This window comes from Hemicordylus capensis, chromosome 9, assembly GCF_027244095.1.
Source record: "Hemicordylus capensis ecotype Gifberg chromosome 9, rHemCap1.1.pri, whole genome shotgun sequence".
NCBI lineage: Eukaryota > Metazoa > Chordata > Lepidosauria > Squamata > Cordylidae > Hemicordylus > Hemicordylus capensis.
The window spans coordinates 31,155,878-31,182,251 of record NC_069665.1 but is presented as its reverse complement, the minus strand read 5'-3'; the positions used below and the strand labels follow the sequence as shown (position 1 = coordinate 31,182,251).

At 44.6% G+C, this 26,374-nt stretch overlaps 1 protein-coding gene across 2 annotated transcripts in view; it reads left to right on the top strand.

Annotated features, from left to right (window-relative positions):
- Positions 1–8,922: 8,922 nt before the first annotated feature.
- Positions 8,923–26,374, top strand: part of ANKRD11 (ankyrin repeat domain containing 11) — a 174,175-nt gene continuing 156,723 nt past the window's right edge. For both annotated transcript variants that reach the window (XM_053270483.1, XM_053270482.1), the window contains exon 1: positions 8,923–9,348. The gene's annotated coding sequence lies outside the window, so the exon portion shown is untranslated. The remainder of the gene's footprint in view (positions 9,349–26,374) is intronic.

Here is a 26,374-nt window from a genome sequence, read left to right as displayed (position 1 = left end):
TACCTTGTATGGAACCAGCGTGGTGTAGTGGCTAGAGTGCTGGACTAGGACCAGGGAGACCCGAGTTCAAATCCCCATTCAGCCATGATACTAGCTGGGTGACTCTGGGCCAGTCACTTCTCTCTCAGCCTAACCTACTTCACAGGGTTGTTGTGAGGAGAAACTTAAGTATGTAGTACACCGCTCTGGGCTCCTTGGAGGAAGAGCGGAATATAAATGCAAAATAATAATAATAATAATTAATATGTATTGTTCCAGTAATCACAACAATTAAGAGCAAAGCAACAAAAATGCATCCTCAACAATGATGAAAAGCAACTATATATAGCATCTATGGAATTCCAATCATTTTAATCAACATGCTTTCCTCTCACATTGCAAGAATAGAATATAGAAATTTACAGTTCCCCCCATTTACCTTCTCGAACGTTGACCTCAGTTTTGAGATGTTGCCGTAAATCTGGCTATTCTGCCTGCCACAAATTGCTAGACTATTGGAATATTATTTTAGCTTCGTTTGTTGGCATTGGAAAGACTCTTTATCAGGTTCAACATTAATTTCTCCCCAGTTCAAACTCTACAGCACAATACTGTACATCATTACACAAATCTTCTATTATGGGGTACAATAAAAATTGAGGCACTGTTGTTCTGCTGATATTTTACATCCCTCCAAATATTGTTAAGATACGGTTTGAAATCCCAGGGCCAGCTCTTAGATGGCTATCTGAAGGCCATTGACAATCACATCAGGCACAGACTACTTTGCCTGATGTGACTACTGATCCGAAATACAGCTTTCGAGAGTACATGGTTTGTTGGAAAAACTTTGTGGTAAGACAAAGAACTAGAATTAGCATCTCAAAGCCCTAACAAAAAGGCTTTGCTTTCTTTAATGCAACAAACTGCAGTCACTCCTGCATCACACATTTTTGTTACAAATATTATATATTTTGTCAAATACCACTTTTTAATGCAGAATTCTCAAAACAGTTTACATGAAAATAGAAATAAAATGGTTCCCTGTGACAAAAGGGCTCATAATATAAACAGAAACAAGAAGTAGACACCAGCAGCAGCCATGAGAGAGACGATGTGCTGGGACTGGATACGGCCAGTTGCTCTCCCCCTGCTAAATATAAGAGAAACACCACTTTAAAAGGTGCCTCTTTGCTTAGTTAGCAGGGTTATATTCACTTTGTTCTTAACTTGTCTTGCATATTATTCCAGGGGAGCAACAGCATATTATTACATATTGCATATTATTACAGGCGAGCAATAGCAGGAGAGAGGGCATGCTCTCACCTCTTGCCTGTGGGCTCCCCAAAGGTATCTGGTGGGCCACTGTGTGAAGTTGGATGCTGGACTAGATGGGCCTTGGGCCTGATCCAGCAAGGCTGTTCTTATGTTCTTATATACAACCTTATGTCTGCAATGCTGGAAGATCCTTAACAGTGTGGTGGTGTGCATGGAACTGCGCCTCCATGGTTTGGCGCCAGGGTGGTGGTTCTTTAAGTGGTCGGAAGTACCGTGTGTTCATGTGCATGTCACGCATGCCTACCCAACGGGCATGGTATTTCTGGCCACTTCTGGCCGAAAATGGGGGCAGAGGCGGCAGGGAGGTATGCTGTCGCCCCGAGAATTGCCATTTTTGGAAGGGTGGTATATAAATCAAATACATAAATACATAAATACATAAAAGGAGCGCCAGTGGGGGGAAAGCGGCAGGAGGGGTAAGTGCAGCCCTGCCTGTAAAGAACCACCTCCTGGTGCTGAACCACCAGACTGCGCCACATTTGAAATGGTTTGGAGGCCTCTACGATGGCCTCCGGACCGGTTCGTGCACATCCCTATAATAGTGCACAATAGAATACAGGCCAGAAAGTCTACATTCATGTAACAGCTAGAAACTGAGACAAAGACTAAGAAACAGAGTATACAATAATAATACAAATATTAGGCATAAATGAAGAAGTGGGAAGAGTGAATATCACTATTTACATGTATTAATGCTGGCAGCAAAACTGGGTGTTGCAGGTTTCAGATTTGCATGTGGGACACACCAAGGCCATTAAAAGGGTGTTCGCGTAGGGACTCCCTTTGAACCTTTACTTAAATGCACACACACAAACATGTAGTTTGCAAGAAAGGAAAAGGAGCAAGAGGTTTAAGCTGCAGAAAAACTGGATAAGTAGTAAACATTTCCCCATAGTTGAACAATGGGGAAGAGTGGCTGTTGATAAGGTTGGGCTCAAAAGATCACTAATGTCACCTCCCAAGTTAATGGCACACTTCTGCATGCAAATAAATATCAGACCATAGACTTCTGCTTGAAGAACAGGTCTGTAATGCTCAGAGGCATTCACAATTTAACCCACATAAATGCGTCTGACGCTACTTCCCGAAACAAATTGTTCCTTTCTCTGGAGGCAACATTACTACAACCATCCAAACATCAATGATAGTGCTGCAAAATCTCAGCAACCATTTTTGTGACAGACGCACCTAGGATGGGAACTGGTTTCCTCTGTGACGTGTCTGGGTAAACTTTCTAATGGAGAAGCATAGCATCTGTCTCTCACTTGAATGCCTAGGAACATAGGAAGCCGCCTTATACTGAGTCAGACCTTTGGTCTATCTAGCTCAGTATTGTCTTAACAGACTGGCAGCGGCTTCTCCAAGGTTGCAGGCAGGAATCTCTCTCAGCCCTGTCTTGGAGATGCTGCCAGGGAGGGAACTTGGAACCTTCTGCTCTTCCCAGAGCAGCTCCATCCCCTAAGGGGAATATCTCTTACAGTGCTCATATATCAAGTCTCTCATTCATATGCAACCAGGGCGGACCCTGCTTAGCTAAGGGGACAAGTCATGCTTGTTAATTGGTTAATACAAGACCAGCTCTCCTCTCCTGTTGCATCACGACTGTAATTGTCAAACAGAGTTATAGCCCCCAAAAAATCCAGTGGCTAAAATGAATTGACTAAGATGTGATAAAATGACATGAAAAGTGTGCACTCGAGTGAGTCAATGTTGACTCCTGGCGCCCGCAGAGCCCTGTGGTTTTCTTTTGGTAGGATACAGGAGAGGTTTACCATTGCCATCTCCCACGCAGTATGAGATGATGCCTTTCAGCACCTTCCCAGATCGCTGCTGCCCAATATGGGTGTCTGGTAAACAGACCAGCGGGGATTAAAACTGGCAACCTTCTGCTTGTTAGTCAAGCATTTACCCGCTGCGCCACTTAATCTAAATATACTAGTTAAAAACACCCTAAAGTTGTTTTTTATATGAATTACTGGGGAGAGAATGTTTAATCTATAGGCAAGATCCGGTTATTGTCAACAACACTTGTTCCAATAATGAGATGGAAGTCTTTATTGTGTGTGTTTGTGAGTGTTTGTATCATTTGTGTTTGTCCTTTTGTGTTGTGAAAATTGAATAAAAAGTATAAGACAAAAAAAAAATATATATATATATATATACTAGCTGGGCCGGGTGCAAAGCATCTGTGCCTCTAGTTTTCTGGCCCACCACCACCTTCTCCCCCCACCGAGCTGCCCAGAGCTGCCTTCTTCCTCTTCCCTGCCCGCCCCCATCGCCTTCTTTCCCGCCCCAGTGTTCTGGTCTGCCTGTTGTGGCCACCTGCTGGTCGTGGCCCCTTCCCACCCACGGTTTTCTTCAGCAGGCAGTTTTCTTTGGCCACCACCACCACAGCCATATTCTTCCTCTCACCCACCCCCATCACTATCGGCAGCTGTTCACGAACTCTCACAAGAGCTGCCACGCATGGGATTAGCAACAGGTACATTTAAGATAATGCTATATAATAGATGGGTATTATTATTATTATTATTATTATTTTACATTTTATATCCTGCTCTTCCTCCAAGGAACCCAGAGCGGTGTACTACGTACTTGAATTTCTCCTCACAACAACCCTGTGAAGTAGGTTAGGCTGAGAGAGCAAGTCTCAGTCTCATGGCTGAATGGGGATTTGAACTCGGGTCTCCCCGATCTCAGTCCAGCACTCTAACCACTACACCATGCTGGCTCTTGTGCTAGGAGGGTATGAACTCCTAGCTTTATTTGTGATTTTATTATTTATTTTACAGATTTATTTTCTGCATTTATATTCAATGTACATGTAAACTGAATACATTAGATGTTGGTCACATTCCCAGATAGATAGACTCATGCAGTGAAACCAAGTAAGCAGGTATGCCCTAGTTTTAAGCAGACATCTGGTAAATACCAGAAACTGTATGCATAAAGAGAAAAAACACAACTGGAAAGCATCGATAGGTACGTGTGCCACCAGACCCTAAGAGGGCAGTTTGGTCCTCTTGAACAGGATTACTTTGTTTTCAAACAAGTAGCAAAAGTTCAGATCCATGTCAGCAGGCTAAGAGCTGTTTATGCCACACAATTTCTATCCAGAGATAACCAGGAAACAAATTTCTGAATGTCCTTTGTGAAACATTGCCTGCTGCTGACTTCCAGAGCTCAGAGTCACAGAACCTTTGTTCAGGCTGAAATCAAGCTTCACGTCTCAAGGTAGTATCAAAGAGCACTGAAGTGAGGGTTCATGCGTAACACATCCTAAAGAAAGGAGCTGCTCCCCTAAGCAATGTCTGGTACAAAGTAGAGGGTGCTGTTAGCCTCAAGCTCTCATCATGCCTTCATCCTTGTCCTGGATGAGCACTCGTGAGATATTATTAGCCTGGCAGACCTGTCTATTTTGGCTCTGGAATAAAGCTTAATTGCAACAGTCCAGAATTAATACAGCTGGAGATATACCACATGGATTACGTAATTGCAAGCATTGCCATCTACTATTTGGACATATGCAATGCAACCTTGAAAAAGGTGAGTTCGTTAAATGCCCTTCGAGTGCTAATAAAGTTTCCTTTGGGAACATATCCTGTATTCAGAGCATTCAGATACAGTCTAATCCAGGCTGGCTGTTACTGGGATATGGTCCAGGTATGACATAATTGGAAGACATTGGCGGGGAGAGGGCAGTGTTTTGAAAAGTATTTTGCTGCTGCTCAAGGGAGTTGGTCTGAAGGATAATTTAACCACGACAGCAATGTTGTAGGAACCAGTTCACAGATGGGCTGCATGTCTTGCTGTAAGCCACGCTGTATTGGTGGCAATACAGCCAGATGATTACAAGCAGGTTCTCAAGACCTGTATACTGAACTCAAGAGATCGCCTTCTGGTTTCCTAATAAAGCTACTGGTTTCATCAGCAAGGCATTTCTGATGGGCTTAAAGTTTGATCTAGAACGTTAAGGGTGAAGCAGTTTCTATAGCAACCCCGTAATTATTGTTCTGGTTTGTTTTGAAATGTAGAGATGTTCAAAAATGTGAGGCAGATTGATTAGGAGGCAGTTACAGAATGGCAAGTTAATAACAGCACCTGGATTTCATTCTGCCTTCAGTGGCACTGCCACAGCTCCAGAGCAAGTGATAAGATAGTACAGCCAGAATCACTGCACCAAGCAACAAACTAGTCCCGTTAGAATAAGCAATGGCCACTGTGCTGCACTCAAACCAACCAAGGCAGATAATTTTGTGTCATAATAATAGTTATTGAAATAGGAGCCCATCACACGATCAATGCCTCCTGCTTAGAAAATAGACACAAAGATGCTTACCTCTGTTGTCTGTGACAATAACATGCTCTAGTTCTGTTATCTGTATGCTCTCCCAGTTTGTGCAACTGATTTTATTTATTGTTTATTTTTGTTGTTAAATGTATACCCCGCCTTTTATTAAGAAAATCCAAAGGCGGCTTATGTTTTTCTTGCCTGTTTAGTGCCTGTTCCAGAGGAGTTTAAACGCAATAAGTCTGCACCTGTAAACTCAACTGAAATCAGTGGTACTGCTATGTAAAATGGATAGGATTGGGTTGCATGCACTCATCTGTTCTAGTACAGATGCCTTCTCCTCTGCTTCTAAAGAATGCCAGCCTTGCTTTGCCCTGTTTAAGGGTTTGTAGTGACCTCATATAATTAGAAAGGACATGGCTATAAGTAAAAACCTGATTTATTTTAGAACATAATTGTGAAGAAAATATCATATCTTATCACTTATCCAGCCACTGGTGCCTTCATCTGATATTCAAATATATTTTGTTGAAATTAAACAGAAAAAAAGGTGCCACGACTATATTAAATTAGCATAGCAAAGCGAGGAAGATTGCATTATCACTTAGTCGTGCTTATATTGTGTACACTTAATATTGACATTGAATTACTTAACCTCTTGGATTTCATGACGATTTGATTAATGTGACTGCAATTTTGTTTTCCATATATATGTATTTGCTGAGGAAAACACTGTATGCATCTGATGAATGTGCTCGTTTATGAAAGCATATGCCACAATAAGTCCACGATCTCTAAAGACTGTTGCATTTGTTGTTTGTATATGTTAGTGTTTCTATATATACCCATCCCTGAAGACAGAACCAATCCAGTGCCAGTTTAACTGTAACTGACAGAAAACCACTTGCATCATTCTGCTGAATATCAAAGCGTGTAAGGTAGGAGTATGTTCTTGAATAGAAGAGCTTGCACACCCCAAGGGAGGCTTTAAGTCACTGTATTATAAGAGCTCTGACCTAAGCAGGCATTAATGACTTTTAAGAAAAATTATGATATATTTAGGTCTATTGATTAATATTTGGCATCTGAAAGAGCAAGCAACTTGCACCCAGCATTTCAGAATCAAATGAAGAAGTGACTCTAGGGACATAATTCCTCTTAGCTTTGGCAGTTTGTATTAAATCATGAGGAAGGAGAAACTTAAGGACAAAATCCACAGGAGTGAAGGCCTTAGCAGTGAAGTCTGCATTTCCATTCAGTGTATGCTCCATTCCACAGTGTGTGTCAGCGGTTGGGGTCGGGGAATGCTTAATCTCTCTACTGGCCTCAGCACTAGCAAGAAGAGGTCTGGAAAAGAATCCTGACTTGCCAATATTCTCCCTCTATAAAAGGTTGAACATTTTACCCAGAAGCAAGTAATGAGCATGTTCCAACTGGTTACCTAGATTTCCCTCTACATTCCTTGAATTCAAGCCTGAAATACAGTACAGGCAAGTCTGTAAGTGTAGGGGCTCCACTACTTTTGTGGGCTGGACTCTGGTGCCTTTAACAGCCACCTGGCACACAGAAATCATCTCTATGCTAAGAAAACCTTAATCTGCTTGTTTCCTCTATGTCAGGCTGCTGTTAAAAACACAGGGCGGGAGGGGGGAGGCTGCATCATCTTGTAATGCTCTCCTTTGTTGGAAACAAGACACTGTGGCCTGCTTAGTTTAATGCATAGGAAGCTGCCATATACTGAGTCAGACCATAGGTTAATCTAGCTCAGTATTGTCTACACAGCCTGGCAGCGGCTTCTCCAAGGTTGCAGGCAGGAGTCTCTCCCAGTCCTATCTTGGTTCAATTAAAAAAAAAAAATTTTTCCTATTAAAAAAACCAACAACTTGTCCTATCTTGGAGATGCTGCCAGGGAGGGAACTTGGAGCCTCAGATGCTCTTCCCAGAGTAGCGGCTCAATCCCGAGGGGAAGATCTTCCAGTGCTCACACATCAAGTCTCCCATCCATATGCAACCAGGGCGGCCCCTGCTTAGCTAAGGGGACAAGTAATAATTGCTCCCACCAGACCAGCTCTCCTCTTCCACAACACCACACATTATTTTTATCATCATCATCATCATCATCATCATGCCATTTCACAGAGTATTTCATCATCATCATGCTATTTCACCAGATGTGATTGACTGGATTTGGTACTTTAATGATCGGGCCCTTTCCAAGGGTCTAGGATAACGCAAGAAGAATGAAAGATAAAGTGTTTGTGCTGTCCCGTGTAGTGTGGCCTTCTGTAGTGGATGTGTTGTTATTGTATGGATGCCCAAGGTGTCGAGATGGTGCCAGGTTCTTTGGCCACTGCACCCAGGGCACCCACAGCGATGGGCACCACTCTGGTTTCCTTTCTCCAGAGCGGCTCAATTTCAACCTGAAGGTCCTTGTATTTGGTTATTTCCTCCAACTGTTTTTCATCCGCTCGTCTCTCCCCTGGGACTGCCGAGCTGTTGTTGTTGTGATTCATTGCCCACAGTGACCACTGCGACACACACTCTGCAATGCCCTCCTGCTTCTTCTTAGGCAGCCACGAAAGGCGAGGAGGAGCCCAGTCCCGGGCCGGGCCCAGCCCAGCGAGGCTGGTCTTGCCCCCCTTTGGAAGCCGACTCCTGCGGCCGAGGGTGGGAAGGAGAGGCGGAGGCGGGGCGGCCTTCTGTTCTTCGGCTCCGGCGAAACCTGAAGGGAGGCCGGGCAATGAAGCCTTGAAGGTCAACCCCGGGTGGATCGATGCACGTAACGTGGCGGCAGGACGCCTTGATGATGATTTGGACACACTGTTTCCTCTCTCGGTTACCATCTTTTATTATTGTATGTTTCGTTGCATGTTTTTGTCCCGGCCACAATTTCAACACAGATGTTTAAAATAAAAGTGTAAACTGCGGGGCGAGCCTTTAACTCTAAGCCAGGGCTGAAGGCTGACTCCTGGGCGAGCAGGCCCCGCGCGGGTAACCCATGGCAACCACGGCCTATCGCGTGGAGGGGAGGGGAGAGACCTCGCTCACGTGACCTGCTGGCCCGCGGCTCGCTCCAATGGAAGCACCAGCGTCCCCCCCACCCGCCGTCTCTCGAGAGGCCCCGCCTCCTCGGCGCTGCCGCCCTGCGTCGCTCGCGCAGGCGCGCGGCGCCCCTGCGGCACTCGGTCGGCCTCCTGCACTCCGCCCCCGCTCGCTTCCTCCCTCTCCCGTCGCCGCGCCGTTCAGCCAATGGGATGGCTCGTCTCAGCGGGCCAATGGGGAGGCTCGTCTCTGGCTGCGGGGTAGTCGTCGTCGTCGTTGTCCGCGGCGGCGGCGGCGCCTAGTGCGGGGAGGAAGGAAGGAAGCCAGGCGGGCCAGCCAGCGAGGCGAGGGCCGGGGCGCGGCGCCGGAGGACAACGAGTACGCGGCGGCGGCAGTAGCAGCGGCAGTAGCAGCAGCAGCAGCAGCCGCGCTGGCTGTCCGGCTGGCCTGGCGGACGAGGCTGGCGAGGCCAGGCCGGGAGCGAGGCAGCGAGAGCCGCCGCGAGGGCGGGCGGGCCATGGAGCGGGGTGGCCGGAGGAGGCGACGCCGGCACTGCTAGAGGCCCGCCGCCGCCGCCGCCGCTGCTGCCGCTCCCCCCGCAGGCAGGCCGGCCGGCGGCCGGGCCAGGCCAGGCCTCAGGCGCTCGCCCCGCGGAGGCCGACGCAGAGGAGAGGCGGCCCCCGCCCCGTCCCACCCCGGTAAGCCTCCGGCGGGGAAGAGGGGCGCGAGGCGGCGGGGGGGGGGAAGAGGAGCGGGCGAGGGGGGGTCCTCCTTCCTGCTCTGCGGACAGAGCGAAGCCCCCTGCCCCGAGGGCCTTGCAGCCGGCTAGTGGACAAGGTGCCCGGGCGGACCAGGGCAAGAACAGGCGACTCTTTCTCTGCCGAAGGACAGGTCGCTGCCCCGAGGGGCGCTCAGTCCAGGGAAGGAGGACATCAAGGAGACACGAGTGTGGCTGGGAAGGGGCACAGGGAAGGTGGGCGAGGGTGGAGCTCAGGTCTCTGCCCCAGGGGGCTGGCAAGCTATAGCTTGACATTGGGAGGCCACGGAAGAGCGTGCATCGACGTGTCAATTTCACGTGCCTGGGCTTAGCTGCAGTAGCTAAGTCGGGTTGAGGGGTCAAGGATGTGGTCAGTTTCACGTATGCTCTGTCAGCATCCTGTGTGCTGTGCCTTGCCGTTGGTGTTTTGGTTTTCTTGGTGTTTTGCTTTGAACACGCTTATGAAAAAGCAGCATGCAAATGGAGCCTAATCTGGTGGGAGTCCCCCCCCCCCCATGGGGTGCATCAAGGAAGACTTGTGAGGCTTTTTTTTTGTTCTCAAAGTGCTGTGGTATATTAAAAAAGCATGAGGATATCTCTATCTGTTTGCACACGTTAAAAATAAAAGGTTTTCTGGGCGCACTCTAGCTATCTTTTAAAGGTCACGTGGGGAAGGTAAAAGAGAAGGGGATGTGGCAGGGTGGTCCAATATCTGGTGGGGGGGATGGATGGAGAAGGCTTACAATGGAAGGGGAATGAGAAGTAGGCAGGCAAAGGGATAGATTCCTTTTTGTCTGCGTAGTGAAGTGGGGAGGGATAATTAGAATGGAAGGAGCCCTTGCTTGAGCAGGGAGTTTAAAATGGGGTTTTTGTGGGATGCAGAGTCTCATGGCAAAGGGGTTGAAGATAAGGGAGCCTTTGAGTGCCTTTCTCCCCTTGAGCTGAGTGAGTGTGGGGTGCTGAGGGAGAGGGAGAGAGCAGGAGGGAATAGAGTGATCGGCTAATGCTGAGTGATTTTCAGTCAGTCACAAGTGTGGCTAAAGAATGCTTGCCCCCTACTCTGAACAATGCTTAGAAGTGTAGATTCTAATCTCCCTTAGCACAGAGGAGGGAAAAGTTAGCCATAGAATTCAAACTGTGTTTAGGAGAAATACAAGGGTATATATATTTATATATATTGTGTGTGTGTGTGTTTTTCCTCCGCCCCCCCCCCCCCCCAAGGAGAATAGGGAGCTGGATAGAAAGTATTGTGGGTCATTAAGAAAGCAGCAAGGATAGTAACACATTGTCTTAAGTACTGCAATAGAAAGGTGGGATACAAATAACATAGAGGAGGGAAGTTGAGAGGCTGTCAATGGTGGGATGGTTGTCTTATTGCAAAGATGATCTCAGATGCTGCAAGTACGGAGCAGGGGAGATCATATATAATGGGTTTGGTGGGTAAGTCTGCATATGAGAGGATGAGATATAGCTGAAATGTGAAGATAGGATACAGTGCCAATAGAAGCTTTGTAGCTGTAAACCAGATGCCAAAAAGGGGGAGGTGTGGGGCGGTGGCGTTTCAGAGGCAGGTGGTGAAGGGTTGGGGTCCAGTGTCACTCACAGCAGAAAGGGGGAGCACTTATGGAACTGGAAGCAGGGTAGAATATCAGTGTGCAAGTCTAGGGGGGTGGGGTGGGAGGCATGATCCTTGTTAGAATGAGATGCAATGAGAATTACTTTGCCCTGGTAATTTCCGTTTCCCATTTCATCATCTCTGGGGTGGCATGAGCCCACTGCATGTGTGTAGAGAAGAGCTGATCCTCCTGGGAGGCTGGCTGAGCTGCATTTATTTTCTTGTTTAATCTCTAAATTGCTTCTTCTCTTCCTTCTCCTGGCTGCCCTCCTTCCGTTCTCTTAAAACAAGAAATAAAAAGCAGCTGCATGCCTCCAAACAGAATTTAAACCCTGCTTTCCCCTGCTTTAAGAGAGGATTGATTACATGTTTAGAAAGGCAAATTGCCCCCCCCCCCCCCGCTTCCCCCCTCCAGAAGCCTGGAGGAGCTGAGCCCTCCAATGCCCTCTGCCCTTTTCCCAGAGAAAGCAGCTGTCTTGTGAGAGATGTGTGTGTGTGTGTGTGTGGATTGAAAACCAGCCTGTTCACTGAAGCACAAGGGCTGGTGTGTTCAGACTGGCTTTTACTCTGCAACAACAGAGTTGTTGCTCTGTTTTGATACTCCGTTGTAGGAAGGAACTTCTGTCCCCTCCCCCTCCCCTTCATGGTTTTGTGCACAGATCTCCCTTGTCACCAAGAAGGAACCTGGCCTTCGAGAGAGTGAGCCGACCTGCCACTGTCTTTTAGCACCAAATGCATCTCTGGGGAGGGCTCTAGAAACTTAATATGGACAGAATCAGCAAGGAAGGGAGCAAACTCAGCCAGCAGGCTTATTGTGGTTGAAAATGTTGTACAGTAATTGTAATTCCTAGAAGTAGTTTGGCTGTGGGGAAGATGGTGAACTTAGTTTTTCCATCGGGTAGTGCTTCTCTTGTTAGTTTTTCAGTGTGGCTTCGGTGTTGTCAGTTATTCCATTTCCCGGGGAAAGCACCCTCTGAAAACATCAACAGAGGTGTTGATTTTTGAATAGATTTTAGAAGTTATAGCAGAAGTTATTTGTGTGTGTGTGTGTGTTTAAAAAGTGTGTGTGTTTAAAAGTGCGATGCTTTTCAAAGGGTTCCTAGTGTTGCTCCTACATAGAATTGCAAACATCAGGTGCCACGTCTGGAAACTATGGTCTGTTTGAACAGGGATGTCTTTATTTCTATTCCATGAGCCCCAAAGTAGTGTGCTTAGCTCTGTTCTGTTTGATAAGGTTTGGGGTTCGTCTCCCTCTCAGGGCTGCTGATGCTGGACTCCTGCCATTACAAATGCACTGTGACAGGGTAGACGGGTCTTGGCTGTATTACAGGTTAGCGTTCTCTAGGCAGCAGTAGCTCCCCCAGCGCAGCCAGTGTTTATAGCCCACACAGTTCTCTTGTGCTTCCCTCTCCACTTAGAGACTCACTGGCTAAACGGGTTAAACAGGGTAGGGTTATGATGAAGGCACCCACTGTCTTTATAGCCTTAAAGTGCTAGTAAGGTGGAAGTGTGGGTGATTGCTGCATGCATAGCTCTGCCATGGGGCAGAGGGGATGTGCCTGGTCTCCTAGAAGCAGCTCTTCTTCACTACAGGTTGCCAAGAAAGCACTGAATAAAACGTTGGGCAGCACAGTAATTTGTAAATACAGCAGCATGGCCGGGATGGCTCTGCAGAGCTTGTGGGCTGATGATGTGGTGGCTCCACAGTTTATATGATCTTTGCTGGAGGTGCGAACAGAGAAAGGCCAGGCTGGGCCGACAGGATGGGTGGGGAGATGCTTCTGAGAACAGAGGTTTGGCAGTGGGTTTTATTTCATTTTGGGCAGGGTAAGGTGCCAGGTGTGCTAGTAGCTGTTTAGGGTTAGGAGGGAGGATGAAAACGTTGTGGGAGTTGTCTGGGCAGGACTGCATTATAGCACCTGAAAGTATCTCCATGGAGGTGCAGATATGCTAGATTGCATTGATTTCCCAGGTGAATTGATGTACCTGTCCCAGGCAAATGCTACATTACTCAAAAGCAGCCTTGTGTTGAGTTCAGTGTGTGTGTGTGTGTGTGCGCTTTTAGAATGGTTCAGCTGGCATGTACCCAGGGATCCACATTTTGGTGTTGCTTCCTAGCCAGCCATTATTTGTGATTGCCAGCAATCCCCTCCTTTCCTTTTCTGGCACACAGGTGGAGGTTTCAGGAGAGAAGACTTGCTTCTCTCCTTTGCACGGGAATATGGAGACCGTAAGACACAGTGGGAGTCCTCTGCTACTGTTCAGAAAAAATTCCTGCTGTGCTTGAGCTTCTCAAAGACGGCAGTGGAAATGAGGCCTCTGGGAGGAGATCTGTCTGGTGCTGGGTGACCACTTCTCAGAGGGCTGGGGCACTCCCCACTGGTGAGCCGGCAAGTGGATTTGTCAATGCCTGAATATGCCTCATTTTACTGATCCTTGAAACCATACATTCCTTGAGGATTACAAAGCACACATCAGTCACAAGCATGGACTGCTTTTTCCATTCTGTCTTTATAGTAGTCTGAATATTGCAGCATCCCCCCCCACCGCCGAAGTATTTTCAAAACACATCAAACGTGTTTAATTTTTTGTTTTGTTTTTACACAATGTAATTTTGGAGGTTTTTAAACTTGTGGGGTTCAGAACATAAAATGAACATGTTCCTTATTTTTAAAAGCTTCACCCTATACTTTGATACTGCAGCAGATTTCTGAAGTTCAGCTGAGCAGGCAAATATTCGTTCAGTGATGGTCTGCTTGGTCAAGCCATGCTAATCATACTGAACCAGCATTTTCCCCTCTCCTTCAGTTGAGCCAGATAGTATGACTATCTGGTATGACTATTGTGAGGGCATAATTATTACATAGTTTCTCTAAATAGGCAGCACACATTTCTAGCTTGGATACCATTTTGTTATTTCCTGTAAAGCAGTTTCAAATGTAGGTTGAAATGAATGTATTGTGGTGTATCTAAAAGCACTGATTTTTAGCTTTCATATAAAAGGGAGAAAGCAGCAGTGAGGCAGGGGGGCGGGGCGGGGTCTTGATAACAGAATTCAAAGCAGCTGTTAGTGTTAAGACTCAACTACAGCGATGAATATGGCTGACCTGGGTAGGAAAACCTGCCTTGTTTTTTAATACTTGAGAGCGCCTGTATTTTTCAGAATGCTTGTGCCATATTAATACTTGTCTCTTTGTTTTGTAAAGGTAGTATTTTTAACAGTATAGTTCAGTGAAAAATAGATGTCTTAATGATTTTTGTAAACCTTGCTGCTTTAGTGGAGGCACTGAAGGCTGAAGGGCTTTCTTTCCAGAGGATGCTTTCTTTAAATGTCTGTTTTTCTGCTGCCGTTTGCAGTATCTGAAATTCAGCTCCTTCATTATAGATCACAATAGCATATTTTTGGGAAATGTGCTAGGATTTTGTATGCACTCTATCTCTGCTGTTACCATAGGTCTTGACTTGCAGCTTACTGTGAGATTGGGACAAGTGTTAAGCCTCTGAGAATGGAGTTAAAGCCAATGCTGAATCCGGAATCCTGCTATCTTTTGTATGTATTTGGACTTGAGAAGCATGTCAGGCTGCTTCAGTATGACGTCCAAAGAGCCCAACCTTTTGACTTGTTCAAAGTGCAGCTTTCCTGAAGTCAGGGAGCCTTATAGGAGGAGAAATCCACAGGGTGCAACAGGAAAAGCCAGAATGGAGGAGCAGGTAGGCATGTCAGGAAGACATGTCGCTGACAGGGAAGGCTGTGCAAACACATGGCCGTTGATGGAGCAACTCTCCAAGCAGACTGAATGGAAGTCGTCAAGTGGAGACCCCTGAATCAAACCTGCTGAGCTCCTTAGTTGCCAGCCTAGGTGTGAAAGTTGTGGAGCACAATGCTCGTGGCAAGACAGACCCAACTTTATGGAATGGGGGTTCTGGCCCACCACTTCTCACTGCTTCTTAAAATAATTCTCCAAGAAAATGGGTTGCTTGCCTGCCAGAGATATCTAGCCAGCCAGTGTAGCAGATCTAGTTATCAGACCTGGGGATGGAGGTGATTGGAAGTGCCAGAGAATCAAAGCCTTGGCTAGTGAAACCCACACATGGGGTTAGGTCTTAGGAGGTAGATGGCTGGTCAGCAGGCAGAAAGATCCTGGTAGGAGTCTGGCCAATTCTGATAATTTTTAAATGAAATATTAACTTCCTTTAAACACTTAAGATCATTACATATTTGCAAAAATAACCTAAGGCCCTAGTCATAAGTACTCCCTTTGGAGTAAATGTCAAAACTGATTTTAGTTGAATTTGTGTGTGGAATCATGACCCCTTAATTGAGTTTATTCTTAAAGTCAGAGGTATTTACATTAAGGAGTTGTGGACAGTGGATCTTTGCAAATACATTAAAATAATATAATATGCAGCCTGATATTATGCATGCTTATTTGGAAATAAGTCCCATGTATTCAGTAGGATTTATCTTAAATAGTCATGTCTAGAATGGTAATTTTATGGATCAGAACAGGGTGCTTGATACATGGAAAAACCTTTTTGTCAGGAAGCATCTAGCAGTTCTTAAGGTCTGTCTAGTTCATTGTGAGCTTTTAGCATGGATCAGTCAGATTTTTCCCTTTAGCTGCTTTTTTTTTTAGATCTAGCAGTTCTGTGTGTGTGCGCTCTCTCTCTCTCTCAATTAGAAGTGAAAAGGGAGGCAGCATAAATATGGTGATTTTTCTGTTACAAGCATTGCAAATGCTTTGCATATATAGTCACTTACTGTTTTCATTCTCCTTAGAATTTTCTTGGGCATTTACGTAGGCAAAGAACAACGCATGTTTTTCAGAGTGGAGAAAGGTGTTCTAGTCGCCTCCTCTGGTAATGCGTTGTCCTACATTTTCTGGCTGTGCTTTCAGATAGATTGAAGACTTGGTAAATATTCTGGGGCTGAGGACTTGATCAAAAGGAAATGCTGAAACTCAAGCAGCAAGGCCATATTTGACCTTGTGTGCTTCTTATAAATCAATGCCATCTTTATATTCTGCTATGTTCTTTTCCAGGATTTTTCTTATGATTGTTAATTAAACAAGCTTAATGACTGTTCTAAAACTGAAAGGCCTTGTGTATTTTGCATGAACATGTAACACACACAAATAATATTATATAAAATGAAATATTTTATAATATGAAGTTAGTATATTTTATTTGCATTATGCAGTTGTGAAATATTACTCTGAGAAGGAGATGGGAATTGCCTACTGTTGGTGTAGTTATACTGCAAGTCCTAAATACAGACACTGGCCCCTTCTCTGCATTTTTAAAAAGTGGTGCCTGAAATCTGTCCCATGTTCTTCTTTGTTTTACCAAGCTCTGATCTTTTTTTAGCTCCTCGTGTGAGTAATTCCTTTTGTTCTGTTAGCACAATAATAAGTGTCAGGAGACATAAAAATTGACCAGTATTGGGATTTGGTTGACACTTTCTCATAAACCTCTGTGCAGTCATCTTTAATGTTGGAGAGCAAGAGCTAGGAGAGAGCCTTCTGTAGCAGAAGCTCTTCTCCCTGTCCTTTTCCCAGGTCAGGCTGAGAGGCGCACGCTCCTGCCTACTTTGTCCCTGCCATCTGGATGAATGCAACGCTTCAGTTTGCTGCACTGCCCTTGGCATTTAGGCTCTGAATTATTTATCCTCGAGGAGTCCGTAGGCAGTCTCTTTGCCTCTCTAAAGAAAATCAAGATGGGTCTGTTGGTTAAAGCAACACTCTCTCTTTGTATAAAGCCGGCTGTTTACTAGTTTTAAAGACAAACGTTTCTCAGTGCTTTAGGATTTTAATAAAATATAAACAGTCTGCATTTTTAAAAAAGGCTAGTGGGTTAATGTTTTTGATTTTCAGTCACTGTTAAAGGCAAGGTTTCATGTTTGCTTGAAAACAATAATTTAATGCAGAAAATATGCCTTGGAAGAGTCTGCCGTTTAAAAAAAAAATGAACAAAAATGTTGTGAGTGGGGCCTTGTTCCAGTGTGGAGGTGGCCCTCCTCCTTGGGGCTGGGTTGTTCCTGGATCTGCCCTGTGAATAGCAAGCCCTGGAGTGGTGCTTGTATGCACCATTTCTCCGATGTGGGAGCTAACGTTAGCATCTGGAAGAAGCTGCCATGTCACATTTGCATGTGTTCACGTAATGGAAAAAGGAACTCCACTTTGTGCAGTGAAGTGGCCGGCTGTTTCCCATAGCTGACTAGTAGTGTTGCTACTTTCCAGCCTCTGGAACTGGCCTGTGTCTAGGAAATAGACTGAAATGGTTTTGCATTTAGGGCAAATGCAGCTGTTGGAGCTCAGTCATTAGCTCATTGTGTGAGCCGAAAGGAGTTCATACTTGGGGGGTGGGGCAGAAACGACGACCCACAGCATTCCCAAGGCAGTGAGTTTCAGTTTATCTACTGGAGATGCACCAAAAACTAGTTCTGAATATTGCTCGCCACATAGTTTTAAGAGAAATAACTAAGTTACTGCTTCACTGGCTTTATCAAAATGTGTGCTTGACGTGCTAAATGTGCTGATGTCATTGAGAGTTGTGAATAACCAGTTGTGAATAAACTCAGGCACTGAAAGAGGATTCTCTCCCTATATTTAAAATAACAACCCATGTAGGACCATTTCTCAGCAGTATGGTATATGCTGTTCTGTAATAGTTTTATTTTTGTGGAGAGGTCATAGAAAGCCAAACTCAGCTTTTTTGGACCAACACTTATTGATTGGATTGGATTTATATACCACCCTTCCAAAAATGGCTCAGGGTGGTTTACATCAATGGAAATGGTGAGAGCAGCTGTAATGGAGGTTGCTTTGTAACTTCTCTTGTGTGTGCTAAGTTTCTACAGAGAGTGTGTGTGCTTGTGTGCTTCCAGGTATTGTTTCTTGCTGAGAATAAGTTTCTTTAGGTCCCGTATTAAACCTTTCCAGTTCAGGCTAGTAGATGACTTAATAACAGAGGATTGGTTACTTCATGGCATATGTATGCTTTATTCTTTCGCAGTTTTCATTTTTGTTGGATGTAGTTATATTTTCAAAGTTTATTTATTTATTTATCACATTTTTATACCGGCCAAAACACAAGTTCTCTGGGCGGTTTACAGTTGACTTCTATAGATTATTTGTGGCCAATGTTAACAAGTTGTGTGCATGAAGCATGCATGTGCACTGGGCACTGCTGCTTGCTTCTGGTTCAAGAAGGCACCGGAGGTACGCTGCCTCCCCACTGGACTGCTTTTAAAGATAGTACTGGTGGGCGAAACATGGCAGGAGGGGTAAGACCACCCTCCCTCGTCCTTAAAAATATCCCCCCCACCTTCGAACTGGCGAAACTGGCAGACTTTTGAACTATTTCGGAGGTCCATAAAGGACCTCCTTCCATGGTTTTCCTTGCACATCTCTACCCACCACCCTCTGGAAATTGGTTGCCTAGAATTTACTACAGAATTTGAATGAAGGACTGGTCTGTCTGCTAGATTTGCTCTAAGGAGCTGTTGCCAGAAACAACCTCTCCTTAATGAGTTATTCCTGCTTGGGTTGTGATGGTGAGCTGCCTTCTGCATGGGACTTCTCTCATCACGCTCAAAATCTCCACAATTCTGGATTGGGAATTGCCTACTGTTGGGGATCTGTTTTTCAGGACAGCTCTTGTGCTGAGTGCAGTGAGTGGACCTAGATTCAAATCCCCCTATCAGCCAGGACGTTTGTAAATTATTGTGGGCTGGTCATTTCCCCCGCCCTCTGTCAGTCCAAACTACCTGTCAAATATGCCTTAAGCACCTTGGAAGGAGGCAGGGACGGAAATGTGGTAAAATTCAGTGGTGTGATCCCTGGCACATATAGCTTGTAGACCACTCATAAACTTCTGCTCTTTGAGAAACAAGAATGGGGGATTAGGCCACAGCTCTTTCTGAAACAAATCCAGTGCTTGCCAGAAATAAAGCTAGTGGATCCTGACTTCAGACGCTGGCAAGAATTGGCTTGATACACTGTTTGGACGTGTTGCTGGTGGAGGCCAGGTTCTTCTGTGCTTAATCGGAACCAGCTATTGCCTGCTGCCCTTTGGACAGGGACCCATAATGCTAGCAGATGAGAGAGCTTGTGCTTCTGCACACTTTCAATTTCACCTTCAAAGCACGTAGATTGAAGTGATGTGATGGCACACAGTTCAAGCTTCATTGCAAAACCTGTAGCTATTAAAGTCAGCACTGATATGCCTGCATTCAGTTTTCTGGTTTGGATGCCAAAGCCTTAATGTATTGAGTACAAGCAATTAAAAGCAAGACCAGTATTGGTAGATGCATTTCTCTGTTACTCATATCTTTGTATTGTTGTCATTTAGAGCACCGATTGCAAAAGAATGGTTTTTCTGATAAAGGTTGGTGATTGCATATTCAGGAATTTGATACTTTAAAAATCACTCTGGGACTTCAGTTGAAGATGCCTTTGCATGGTGATGCAGCCAGGCTATTTTAAAATCTCCTGGCCTTTAAAACGAAGCCAAACCAAGCCCTCGGAAGATGGGATTAAATATTTGCGTATCTGCTGTTGCCTTGAAACATTTTTAAGGCAAGCAACAGTTCTTTGGAAATAACGGTATGCAATTTAAATATTTTGTTTTGTGTTGGTTTCATCTGTGGCATAATACAAATGTCAAATATATGTGTATGGTATTAGGCAGCCGGATCCTATTGATCCATAAGAATTGTGGCAGGGGACTGCGTGGCTTCTCCTACGAGGCCGCTTGGATGATGCATGGAAGGCTTGGCTGGCTCCCTCCCTCCCCTTGGCATCACAGTGTGTGTGCCCCTATGAGGCTCTGCCGCAGCGAGGGGCAGAGAGGAAGTGGGGTGGCTTTGGGGTCTGAACTTGGCCCTGGCACCGGGCTGCAGCAACCCTTCCGACTTGGGCCCATAAACACAGCAGAGCACTGCATCACATGACCAGGCTTTTAAAAGTGTGTTTGTGTGTACAGTACTAAGTCTAGCATCTAAAACTGAGCGCTCTGTTGCTTTCATCCTTTCTGTATGAAGCCAAGCTCAGTGTTCCCTCTAACAGGGATTGCCAGATGTTGTTGACTGCAACTCCCAGCATCCCCCTCAGCTGCAATGGCCTTTGCTTGGGGATTCTGGGAGTTGCAGTCAACAGCATCTGGAAATCCCTGTTAGAGGGAACATTGGCCAAGTTGTCTCCTTACCAGCTGGGATAGGTAAGGGCTCCATTTGCTTTGGGAAGACAAACCCCGGTGATTTAAACATGTGAAAAATGTAATTGTGTTCTGAACTGCAGTCTTGGCGAGTGTGTAGCCAAGTACTTTTTGGTATATGCAAGGCAATCTTGTTTCCCCAAAGGAAGCAGCTCTTGAGCCCCAATGGTGACAGTGTCATCCAGTCCTAGTGTAAAATATTATTATTATTATATTAATAATAATAATTCGATTTCTCTACCGCCCTTCCAAAAATGGCTCAGGGTGGTTTACAAAGAGAAATAACAAACTAATAAGATGGCTCCCTGTCCCCAAAGGGCTCACATTCTAAAAATAAACTTAAGATACACACCAGCAACAGTCACTGAGAGTACTGTGCTGGGGGTGGAGAGGGCTGAAAAGTTTTGGCTTTGCTCAAAGTGTAAGTGTGTGTGTCTTTGTGTGTGCATGCATGCAGGGCAGTATTAAAATTCTAAACATGGTTTTCAGGGGAGCATGTGGATGCCGACAATCTTGGACCCTGGGAAGGCTGGAGCCTGCAGGGAGCAGTACTGGAAGTGGAGGAGACTGGTGGGGAGGATGCCCAGGTTGCTTTCCGAGTCAATTGTACTGCAGAGCTGCTCCTCCTCAGCACAGCTCATATTTTAATTCTCCAATTATTTTTGTCAAATTCTATTCCATATATCCTTAGTTTATTGAAATAATGCTGGAGACGCATCTAACAACTGTTCCCCACTGGGGTTTACTGAAGTCGCTGTGCTTAGATAGTAAGTTTCATGGAAGATAACGTGCTCCTGGTGGTGTCTTGTGAACAGCCTTCTAGGTGGGGTGAGCTGAATCCGTGGAGCCTGGCATAGCCCTTCCACTGTAATAAGCAGTTTGCGTCCTGGTGACTCATGCAGGGGGAAGGGAAATAGCAAGCTAGAGCACATGCCGTGGAAGTTCGAGGCTTGGCTAGGTTTTTTTAGATTGCTTTGGCAGGAGGAGTGTCCAATATCGCTCACTCCCGAGGTCCTCAAGGTGGCTGGACTGTCTGCAGTTAGCTGTTTGGAGCTGAAATTACTGATGCTTAAAGGGAGTCCCAGTGTCTGAATCATGTTAATTCCATGTGGAAAACAGTGCCGGGGGGGGGGGGGGGAGATACAATTTTTTGGTCAAGTTTCTGTCTATGGTGATATGCAATAGACAATTCACGTTAGCCAAATTATTGCATTTGGAAATTCTACAATAGTAGTCAAGATCACACAAATGGCACATCTTTGTGCCCATTTTGAATCATTACTCATTTACGTTTTCTGCCTGAGCGAAATCATTGAGTAGTTTGAGAATGAGATCTTGAGATGAGCTTGTCAGTCTGTCAGAACTTGGTCCACTCTAGTGCAATTTGTGTGTGTGTATGTGTGTGTAATATTTGAGTTTTTAAAAATTTGGTATTTTTAGACGGCCTCAATCTTTTCAGGAGGAGCCAATCAAAATGCTAGTCCTTGAACAATGAAAAGTTGTTCTAGTTATTGCCAAAATGATTCCGGAATTCAAAGCATCTTAATATTTCATTCCAAGCTGTATGTTCTCCTGGGAAGCAAATGCACAAACACATTCACCAGCCCCTGCATGCAGCAATGGAAACTACTGACTTGGAATACCCAAGCTGCATCTCTTTCAAGTTACTGTAAATAAATAATGGCAGCAACGGTTTGGTGTGTTGCTGATTTGAAATCTTCCTGTTTCCTTTTTTTGAAGCTTTAGGGTGGTTCGCACCAAATGGGGCAAAAGCAAGTGTGGTAAATACATCTTGGAGAATAAAGCCATGGATTGTGTTCTTAATTTTTCTTTTTTGTCAGTGTGCAAGCATATTTTGAAGGATTTCATCAGAAGCCATATTGCAGATATTGTTGCATTTTGCATGTATTGTCATGGAGTATAATTTTTGCTTAACTGTAGTTGCTTTATATTTTTTCCTCCGGTTGCTATGGAAACGCAGTCCAGTGTGGCACTGACTGCTAACAAGTGCTAGGTTATGTTGCCTTTTATAATGGAGCTGTGTTAGTCATGCTGCAGTTCTTCAGCGAAGGAACCCTGGCTGTTTGGAGACGTACTCATCAAATTATAACATGATTGTAGCATTTTGAGTATCTTTCAAAAATGTAAATATCTGAAATTTTACAAATAGTTCCTTTTGTCAAAAAGAGCTATTTTTTGGTTGGGTACCTCAACTAGGATTTGCACATCAGTTGACAATGGGGTTTTAAGTCTTATGTTTTATATTCATGTAATCAAATAGCTTCATTCATCTTGTGTGTCATGCAGCTCTGTTGGAAGATTTGGATGTTTTGAGATGGAGACAGTTCTCATTTATGTGTGGTTAAGAGAAAAGTACCTTTAATAATGTAATTCTTAATGATGAAGTAACTAGTGACTCTTGCTGTGTTGAATCATTGCTGTTTCAACCTTAAAAGCTTGGCCTCTTTGTTCTCTGTGGAGAAAATGGTACTATCTTGGTGGTTTAGGTATTGCTGCTAGACAGAAATGTATTCCTCCTTTGGTTCATACAGCTTTTCTCAGTTCCAAAAAAGATCTGTCAAACTTGGAATATCTTTAACCTTAGGGCCATTGAGGGAGGTGTAGGGGTGTGTATGTGTATGTGTATGTGTATGTGTATGTGTATGTGTATGTGTATATGTGTGTGTGTTTTAAGTGGCGTTCTTATGCAAAATAAGTCAAACTGAAAACTTGCATGTTCTCAGACTGACAGATTAGATCTTGTCTCTGCTTGCTAGCACAGAAGGGCAAATCATGGCCTATAGTGCACGGTTGCTAAAGCAAAATACACAATATGGGCAGGGAAACCGTTCTGCATCGTGGGCTGCTTTGGAGTGCGTACTGGAAGGCAGAAGTATTTGTATTTTCTTGTCACGTTGTAATTTGCATCAGGCTATTGATAATGGACAAGTCCTGCATCTGGTTTGAGTCTTAGCTAGATGAGCAACCAAGAGCCTTTGATGTTCAAAATCATTATACAGTCCTTGAGAATAAAAAGCTGCATCCTAAGCACTCATAGGGCAAATGGAAGCAGTTCTGTTTGTGCAAGGGGAGGGATGCTTCTCTCCACATTTGCCAAGTCTCCTTTCTTCCTGCTGCTTCGGAGGACTTCCATCTGCAGATTTTGGGGAGGCACAGGGGGCTGTAGAGGAAAGAGGGCTCTGAAATTTACCATTCCCTCTTGTACAAGCAGCACCTTTTCTGTTTGTGCTGTGAGCTCTTAAAAGGCAACCCAAAGTATGAGCTGAGAAAACTTGGTATAGAAAAATACCATAAATGTGTTCTTAAAGCACACTGCCTTTGTGTATTAAAACCTTATTCCATAGCCATGTGAGTTGGAAACAGTTTTTAAAAATCAAGGATTTTTCATGAAACTGTGGGCTGCACAAATGTCTCAGCATGTGTCTTGTGGGCCTTATGTTGCTTGCTGCTGGCACAAATTGTTCCTGATTTAACATTTTCAAGCAGCCTAAGACATGGCCTAAGATGGGGAACAGTGGTGGAGCTGCTTGTGATGTCCACTAGAATAGTAAATATACTCAGAGTGCAGGAAGTTTCTGGATGCAGTTGAAGCTCCTTAGGCTTTGCTGAATTGTTCAGGCTGTTATGCCTCAAAAACAAACAAAAATCTCTCAAAACTAAATGGAACCAGAGAGACCCCAGTTCAAATCCCCATTCAGCCCTGAACACCACTGGGTGACTCTGGGCCAGTCACTTACCTCTCAGCCTAACTGACCATGCAGGGTGTTTGTGGGGATAAACATGACCATGTACACCACTCTGGGCTCCTTGGAGGAAGAGCGGGATATAAACCAACAATGCTTTTGGGTTATGCTGAGTTGGAAGATGTGCCCTTTCAAATCCAACTTCCCTTAATTGACCAAGTAATGGTTCAAAGGACTTTCATATGTTCTTTTGTAAAGAACAAAGATATTGCATCGCTTTAGGATTAGAGAGATGTAGACCTTAGTCAATCAAAACCAGGAGAAATGAAGCTTGTATTTGATATTAAGAACCTGTTTTGCTGTTCCTATTTACAGTGGGACTTGTGTTAAAGAATGGCATTTAGGATTAATGTAGAAGGAAATACTGTGTCCGTTTCATAGAATTAAAAAGCATTCAGCTTGCATGAAGAGTTTTATGTTACTGGAAGATAGATATTCTTGTGTAGATTTCCAAAATTCATTTTTACCATGATTTAGAGTCTGAAGTGAGTATCCAAGCATTTTCATGTACATGCACATTCTGGATTTTCTTTTTTGAAAGCAGCTATTATACTGCAGTGGGTGCTGTTCAAAAGGGGTTTTCCTGACCTTCCAGAGTATCTTTCATAAACATCTTTCTTGTATATCCAAGCATGGGCAGAAGCTCCCAGGGGATGGGGCAACTTCACCCATTGCATGCTCCTGTAGCTGTAATTCTGAATTCTAGAGATGTTGCATATTTGATCAAAATAGCGATTGCTGCATGATTTTGCTCTGGACTGGGGTATCTCCCCCGCCCCCGCACCAGTTGACTTGTCAGCAGTCATACTTGCTCTGCATTATAAAATAAAAATAAAAATAAGGAAATCATAAGTTCAGGGCTTCATTATCAAGGAACCGTACTGATGAGCAGCTCATTCATTAGTAGGAGATTTTTGTTGGGAAGCATTTGGCTGGACATGAAGTGCTTGAGTGAAAGTGCATTGGTATAGATTGGATGTGCTCCCTCTCAGACACTGACTGACACCTGCAAGACTGGATAATGTAAACTATTTTTTTCTTTAAAGAAGAAAAATGATTGCGGAGCAGTGTTCCCTATAACAGGGATTCCCAGATGTTATGGCCTACAACTCCCATAACTCCCAACTGTAATGGGGTAAAGTGTATAAATACAATTGCATGGATTTAACATTTTGTATGGTGTTCCTTGTGCTCTTACTTCCATCGCAGAAATACAAAAGGCTGATCATTAATTTTTAGGCTGTCAAAAAGTGTACAAATTTGCCTGTTGCTACTTTTCACCTTTGTAGAGCTCCATAGGATGCTTCTGTATTAGCATCCTTTCAGATACCCTGAGATGTGCTGCTTTGAGTTATTTGAGCAGGAGTGCTTATCATTGGAAGGAAAAGCTTTTTCATAATTTGGAAAACTTCTTTTGCAGCTTGTAAGCTCTCCTGGTTGAGGCTGCTGTTTTCTCTTAAACGAATGGTAATGGTGTGGAGGAGCATAGCTCACTGTCCTGTCCTGGAAAGAAGCATTAATTGAAGCCTTGAGACCTGTAAAGAGTGTGGGCAAATGCTATGTTGCATGTTTTCACTTTGTATGAAATACAAATTAAGCATACCTGGATAAATCGAACTCCTAAGAGAGTGCATTAAATGGGGGAGGACTGTTTGTGTATGCTTCCAGTCAGTTAATGGTTGGTGTGCACATTTCCCCCCCAAGACGTTGACATTCTGGCTTGTGTGCATGTATGCATGTGCTTGAAGAGCAACATGGTCCCTTGTCGTAGGGCATTGTGTTACCTGTGCCATGCGCTTGCTGCTCAGGAGGGTGGCTAGTTACCCAGTTCTTACCACTTGAGTTTAATCATAAGGAATTGTGTTGTCTTCGGGGCCAGCAGCCTCCATGAGCCGCAGGGAAAGGTGCAGGGGCAACAGGTGGCAGAGGCTCAGTCAGCTGCCTTCTGAAGATGAGGCTCCGGAGTCTAAAGGATATTCGGAATTCTTGGCATACGACTTAACTCATGAAGCAAGGCGTAATAGACTCATTTTTCTTGCTGTTACGTAAAGCTGTGGGTCTTAAATAAAAATGGCAGTTTGTAATGTTTGCAGGGGCTTGCTCCTAAATTCATTTCCCTCAGACACCTAGTCAAGTTAAACTTTACTATTTATATACCACTATTTTACACAAGTTCTTGGTACATAGGGGAACAAAATAAGATGGTTCCCTGTCCCCAAAGGGCTTGCAGTCTAAAAAGACACACAAAGTAGACTCCAGCAACAACCATTGGAAGGAGTAGGGCAGCCAGTTGTTCTCCCCTGCTAAATATGAGAATCACCAGTTTGAAAGACGCCTCTTTGTCCAGTTAGCAGAGTTACTGAGCATCACTG